Source organism: Styela clava, chromosome 5, assembly GCF_964204865.1.
Source record: "Styela clava chromosome 5, kaStyClav1.hap1.2, whole genome shotgun sequence".
NCBI classification, from domain to species: Eukaryota; Metazoa; Chordata; class Ascidiacea; order Stolidobranchia; family Styelidae; genus Styela; species Styela clava.
In genome coordinates, this window is record NC_135254.1 from 9,342,713 (window position 1) to 9,350,191 (window position 7,479).

A 7,479-nucleotide genomic window follows, 5' to 3' on the forward strand; every position below is an offset into this window, starting at 1 on the left:
CGTACAATCTATATTGTATTCTGGGGCGGCGAAAGAAGTAGCAGGGAGCTCTGTACAAGCGTCACGACGAATAAATAATTGTATACCTGTACCACGAGGCTGCGATATGTAGCATTTGCGGTGGTACCTGTGCTGTACCTAGTACCTACCGTACTACGCCCGAACAAAATTATTTACAACGTGGAATTGGGCTATACTATAATAAATCTAGTAAGGTAAATACATACCCAGCGTATTGATACATTTCTGTATTTGCGTTTTTTAATTTTCCTAGCAGTTTTTGTGAAGATTTATTTTAGCTTAGATTGTAGACTACAGTTATACCAGTAGCCTATTGCTATATGGGTTCTTGTCATAAACAGACATAGGGCCCAGTATTTTAGTATAGTTTCGTTGATAAGCAGTTGCGCAGTGGTACCGTCGAACAGATACTCCTAGTCCTAATACAGTAATATAAACTTCAAAATGTTTTAACAAAAATGATATATTTTCAGATATTTAGATCTACCAGTGCCCAAAAGATTCCTTTTAAATATATTTTGTGTATGAGCAGAACTGAGATTTACCTACGATATCCATGTATCACTACTGCACTGTGCCCCGGTGTATGTATCTTGTCATCGGCTAATTCACAAGTCTGCAAGTTCCCGAAGTAGATAGCAGAAGGTTGACTGGATATTTTGATGTACACCAATGTAAAATCATATTGCATGTTATTGGTATGCTGTTTGCACAGATGTACGATATTTATGGTATTAATGATTCTGACTCTTGCTCTTATAAAATGAAACTAGAATATTGTAGTACCGTGACCATGAATTTCACCAAATGCTAGATTGCAGGAATGAGTATATTGATAACTATATATTGCCAATAACTTATCATGAATGCAATGGTTCATGCTATCATAACATTTCTTTAATGTAACATTGTTTTCTGATTTTTCATTCATTTCTACAGCTGTTTCAAATCAAGTAAACTGTCTGAGTGCCATGATGATGATCAATTTCATTAGCTCTATTGGAAGAGCAAATTTGTGAGTTTGACACTATTTAAATGTCATATTATTTGTATGTAAACTGTCCTAAATTCATGTTCGTATCAGCCTCTTTAGTATCAGATGTGACAAACTTTTCAAAATCATTCCCATTAGTCATTTCTTGTTACATGCAGGCAAAACTAGTGTCACATGATTTTAGAGTAGAGCAAAGTTGTTCGACATGCAATCACAATCGAAGACAAAAGAGCCTTCATTTAATATCTCAAAACTAAAAATACTCTACTGTTTTACTTTTCCAAATTCATATAATTAAATATACATTGGATTTTATGTAATTCAAAAATATAATTTCAGAATACAAAAAAATCTGTACAAATTCGAATACAAATTATTCGGTTTTAGTCATTGCCTAGGTCGAATTTGCTTCTTTAATATCTAGCGCACTTCATCAATATACTATCTTTAACCCTGTATTTTCATTTATACTGTTCAGGTCATGAAGACAAACAACTGTTATGGATAGGATTATAGTAAAAGTGTTGTCAAGTCAAGGTTGCAGCAGTGCTTTATTTTACGACTTCGTGTCCAACAAATATGTGGAACCCGCCTTTGTGTCCAACAAATATGTGGAACCCGGTTAACTTAAGCTTAACAAACAAATAATTCTTGCATGCTAAAACATTTGAAGCAAACGTAGTTATGTCGATTTTTCGTCACTTGGCGAGTCTTTCGCAGAAGAAATAAATAAAACTTTTAAATAGCAACGAAAGCAACAACTATGATTGCACCTGTGTCTGTGTGCATCTGTCTCAAAGCTGTAGAGCCAGGATAAAATTCAGCACCTCTTCCGAATTGATTCTATACTTTTTCCATTTCTTGAATGTCAGTACATTTTAGCAGTCATTTGAACAAATGAATATTAGTTATTTTTGCAATACAAATTTTCAAAATAATATAATGTTAAATATGTAGAAGCCTGTGGCCCAGAACTTGCCAGGGATAGGTTTTCAGCTGAAGTGTGTTCATTTCGTCTGTTTTCACTCTAAGTAGGATGTGGGTTCTATAATTGAAGTCTGTTTGTTGTTACGCTGAGGTTTAGGGAGAAAATATTAGATTCAATTGGTGTTGTAGACCAGGGTCGTCCAACTCGTGGCCCTCGGGCCATATGTAGAAGCATTTCTAGGTGTTTGCAAAAATAGCCTGTCAAGACAGACCATAACTCGTCTTGTTGAAGAGCTTGGGAATTCTATTGCGAGAATTTTAATCGCAAAAGCGGGATATTTTTTATTGTATTCCTTGGCGCTTGAGGAAGCGCTGACATTAAGTTTACTGCTCAGTTGGTGACTTGCTATCTTTTTGCGGGTAGTTAATGATGATATAAAATGACCGTGGAGACCGCAGCCATTGCCCCTGTTAAGGGTTTGACTAGAGGCATTGATTTTTCGACAGCTGTGATAAAAATGATTAAGCGTCTTGTCTTTGGCTAAACTTTCGGGAATAACCACTGATGGTGACCCGTCAATGGTTGGAAAACATAAGTTTTATTGTTCTAATAATTGTGAAAAATTGATGTGAGGGTATTTTTTTATTATTAACCTGTAGTAGTGTAGCAAAACTAGTTCATAACTACCATGTCAATTGGCCCGCGCAATTATTAATGAATTACATGTGGCCCGACCCTGTTGTAGTTGTAGACTGTACCAGTAGTGGGAAGAATTCTATTCATGATAAAGTGTTATTATTTTGATATTTCCTGTAATGCGCGTCAGCTCTTCGTAGTTCTACCGCCCAGCTTGTTTTGCTTCGGCAAATTCAACGAAATACATCAAAAACCGACTTTGCAAAGACAGCAAATTACAACAAAATTGGGTTCGCGTTGTCATCGCCATGGGAATACGGGGTCAAAGAGCAACATGCCACGACGTTTTAATGAAATGCCTCGTGGCGTCGGACTTAAACCAGGATTAGTTAAGTAACCGCTAAACTAGGTTTTTGATCTCCGGTTAACTATCGAAGTTAAACCGAGTTTAACTAACCCGAGATTAGTCTTAATCCAAGTTTAAGTTAAGTGAAGTTTTTGATCTCCACCCTTAATCCTCCCTTCGCTAAGTTTTGTTTGTGGGGAATGGTGATTATTCGCTATTTGATTAAGGTTGCATTGTAGGCCAATAATATAGTAATACTAGTTTAGTGAGTGTTGTACCAAAATGAGTGAAGATGATGATGATGACGATGATGAATATGTGGAGCAAATAAACACCGTAAATATAAGATTCAATAACAGCCGTTGGCTCGAACGAGAACAAATAAAAGAATTGATATATAAACAAATTGGTCAGGGAACCATAAAAAGTATGTATATTCTAGACAACAGAGTATGGAGAGTGAAATTCAACAATGAAGAATCCTTCCAAAAATCTTTAAATGAGGGAATGAAATATAAACACAACGAAGTGGAATATAAAGCGGAAATTGAACAAGTATTTTCCAATGTTACAAATGTGACAATAAGTAAAATGCCGGACGAAATATCGAATAAAAAAGTTTCAAAATTGCTCTCCAATTTTGGTGAGGTTAAAACTATAAAAAGAATGGCGGATGATGATGGAGTGGAAAATGGGGTACTAAGATGTCAGATAATCTTACAAAATGAAATACCTCCAAAAATCAGGCTACCGGCCAAATACACAGGAGACGAAATATTCATTTTTTATCCAACAAGGCCAAGAAACATCAAAAAATTTGAACATTGGTGTTATATTTGCCATTCAGTAGAGCATGACGTGGAACACTGTCCAAGGAGAAGGAAATGTAGATATTGCAATGGTGAGGGTAAACCACATTTAGAAAAGGACTGTTTGAAAAAAAAGAAAGACATGTCGAATGATGCAAATATGGAAGTTACAAATGAAACAACACAACCAGAAAACCAAAATGAGAATTCAATGCGATCTGCTGCAACAAAAGAAATAAACCCCCGAGAAAAAAATAGCGAAGTACTAAAAGAGATTGAGGAAGAATACAGAAGGCAAAAATTAGTAAATTCGAATACATCAAAGCAAAACACCCTAGAACAGAAAAAAGAAATATTATTCATTGGAGACTCACAAGTAAAAAGAATGAAATCAAAAGTGAATACCAATAAAGTCAAAACTATTCATGTGGAGGGAGGTAGGTTTTCAAATTTGGAAAAATTTCTCAAAAAGCATGAGGAAAAGTATAATGATTTGGTGATTTACGCTGGTACAAACGATGTTTATAAAGGACCCTATGATGATTTGGAAAAACATGTGAGATGTGTGATCAAAAGAGCGAAAGAAATTTCGAAAAATGTCTATTTATGTGGTATAGTGCCGAAGAATGGATTTAACAAAGCAAGAGATGGAAGTGATAGAATAAATAACGTTATAAAAGAACAATCAAAGGCTGCAAATGTGATATACATAACTCCACCTGAATGTATATCAGAAGATAGAATTATTGACAATTATTTTGAAAGTGACTTGATTCATCTGAAGGGGGAGGGTATTGCCATAACAGTTCAACAGATTAATAGTGTGATTAATATATGTGATACAAGAACAGAAGTAAATCTCAAGAGACATCATGAGAAAAGCCCCACCCAAACAACCAAGCAGAAGAAAAAAGAACAACAAAATGATGAATCCCCACAACCTGAACAAATAAATCAAGAAGAACCTCATGATACCACACAACCCATTCTAATTATACAGGACAATAACGAAATAGACGAACCAAAAGAGTGGTACAACAGTAATATGGAACAATCAGAATAGTTTGTACTTTTGAAAAAATTTCTTTTTGTTTAGAAGGTTCATTCTGGAACGATGCCAAATTTGGGTTAGGGATGTATTGTTTAGTGGAGACCAATTATGAATTTAGCCAGCTACACTACTCTTTTAACTTATAATGTAAATGGAATGAGGAATTTCGAGAAACGCAAATCCATTTTTGATTACATTAGGAATATTGGATCAAACATAACATTCATTCAAGAAACACATTGCGGAAGTGAAGACGATGCAAAAAAATGGACAAAAGAATGGGGAGGTAATGCAATTTGGACAACTTTTTCTAATTTTTCTAGTGGGGTAGGGATACTGCTATCAAATAAAATAGAAGCAACTTTTGATGACGTACAATTAGATGAATTTGGTAGATATATATTGGTTAGGTGGAAGTCTTTCGATGAACATTTTACCTTGCTAAATATATATGCCCCAAATAGATGTAGGGAAAGAAGTGAATTATTTTTGGCAGTGCAAAATAAAATAGAAAGCTGTATAACCCAAAATCCCAATTCACCATACCAAATTTATGTTGGAGGTGACTTCAACTGTGTTTTAAACAAAGAAGATAAATATCCTAGTATAAGATACAAAGTAGATAATAGCATTAAAAAACTTTATGAGTTTATTACAACCTTTGATTTGATAGATATTTGGAGAAACAGTAATAAAACTAAAAAGCAATACACATGGTGGCAAAAAAGCAAAAATATACAAAACATTGTTTCAAAGAGTCGATTAGATAGATGGTACATTTCGAAATGCCAAATTGCGAATGTTAGTAAAATTGAGATTACGGAAGCTGTCATGTCGGATCATCATCCGGTATATCTAAAAATTGCTTCAATGAATTGTTTAAAACATGGACCCGGGTATTGGAAATACAATTCTCAGTTGAATGATTATGAGTATTTTTGCCTAAGAATAAAAGCAATATTGAAAAAATGGCATTTTGATATAAAAAACATTGATGAAACAGAAAGAGGTTCTTTCTGGGATAATTGTAAAAAGAAAATCAAAAATTGGGCCATTCATTGTTCTAAATTGAAAAAAGATGAGGAAAACAAAAAAACAACTTTATTACTAAATCAATATAGGGAATGCTTCCAAGAAATGGAAAGATATGCGGAGGATGAGGAAACTAAAATCAAATTACAAGATGCTGAAACTGAATTAAAACAGCATATAAAACAAAAAACAAGAGGGTCAATAATTCGGTCTAGGATTAAACGGACAGAGGAGGGAGAGAGGTCCTCAAAATATTTTTTGAATTTGGAAAAAATAAGAGCTAAAGCTAAAATGATCAAATCAATAAGAAAATGTGACGGTCTTCTTGTCCATGAGCATGGGGAAATTCAGAATGAGATTGTTAAATTTTATCGCAATCTATATCACAAGGATACTGAATTAGATGTTAGTGTACAAGAAAGATTAATTGGGAATTATCATAAACTTATAACAGATGACCAAAAAAATAGTTTAGAAAATGAAATAACGGGTGATGAACTTGAATATGCCATGACAGAACTCAAATTAAATAAAGCTCCTGGTTTAGACGGATTAACAAAAGAATTTTATTCTAAATTTTGGCACAAATTAAAACCCATATTAATGTTGCTATATAAAAGTTATCACCAGCTGAGAGAAATGCCCCGAGATACAATAACGGGAGTCATAACATTAATATATAAAAGTGGAGAAAAGGAGGACATAAAGAATTGGAGGCCTATAACATTGCTAAATTTTGATTACAAATTAATAGCTAAAATTATTGCGAACAGAATTAAAACTGTATTACCAGACCTAATTGACATCAATCAAACTGCGTTCGTTCCTGGACGATCAATTCATCAAAATCTTCTTTCGATTAGGGACGATATATTTTGGGCAAATAAAGAAAATTTACCATTACTTATTTTTTCGATAGATCAAAAAAAAGCATATGATATGGTAGATAGGGATATACTTGTTAAATTATTAAAAAAATCTGGATTTGGAAAATACCTTATTAATTGGATAATTACTTTATATAAAAACACGTCTTCTAGAATAAATGTAAATGGATATTTATCAGAAAAAATTTTTATGTCAAGGGGGGTAAGGCAGGGATGTCCACTTTCTCCATTGTTATATTTATTTATTTCAGAATTAATATCAACCAATATAAGATGCAATAGAGACATTATCGGATTCAAGAATTGCACGAATCAAAGAGATGTATATAATGGGTTTGCAGACGACATAACACTCAACACTCATGCTTGAGTCAATGGCGTCTGTAGATTCAGTATTAAAATTAATGGAGTTGTTGGAAAGTGGTACAGGTCAAAAAATTAATAGGGATAAATGTACGATATTATTATGTGGATCCTCTCGAAGCTGGCAAATAAATAATACCTATAAGGATATTGCTTTAAAAAGGGAAGAGATAAAATTATTAGGAATATATATAGGAAACTCCCAAAAGTCTAGAGACAAAAACTGGTCTAATATTCTTGCAAATGTTCAAAAAATTGTAAACCTATGGAAGGGACGAAATCTAACCATTGTAGGAAGAGTTGTTGTCGCAAAATCTTTGATGCTGTCTAAATTATGGTATATGGCTAGTTTTGAGTTTATGCCGGAAAAATATATTCAAAAAATCGAAACGATAATCTGGAAATTTATTTG

The 7,479-nt window shown here is 33.6% G+C and overlaps 1 long non-coding RNA gene across 1 annotated transcript; it reads left to right on the plus strand.

Annotated features, from left to right (window-relative positions):
• The first annotated feature begins 226 nt into the window (after positions 1–226).
• On the plus strand, positions 227–2,012 carry LOC144422952 (uncharacterized). The gene is made up of 3 exons (XR_013475479.1): positions 227–738; positions 961–1,036; positions 1,494–2,012. It is a non-coding gene; the product is annotated as an uncharacterized LOC144422952 (long non-coding RNA).
• Positions 2,013–7,479: the final 5,467 nt, after the last annotated feature.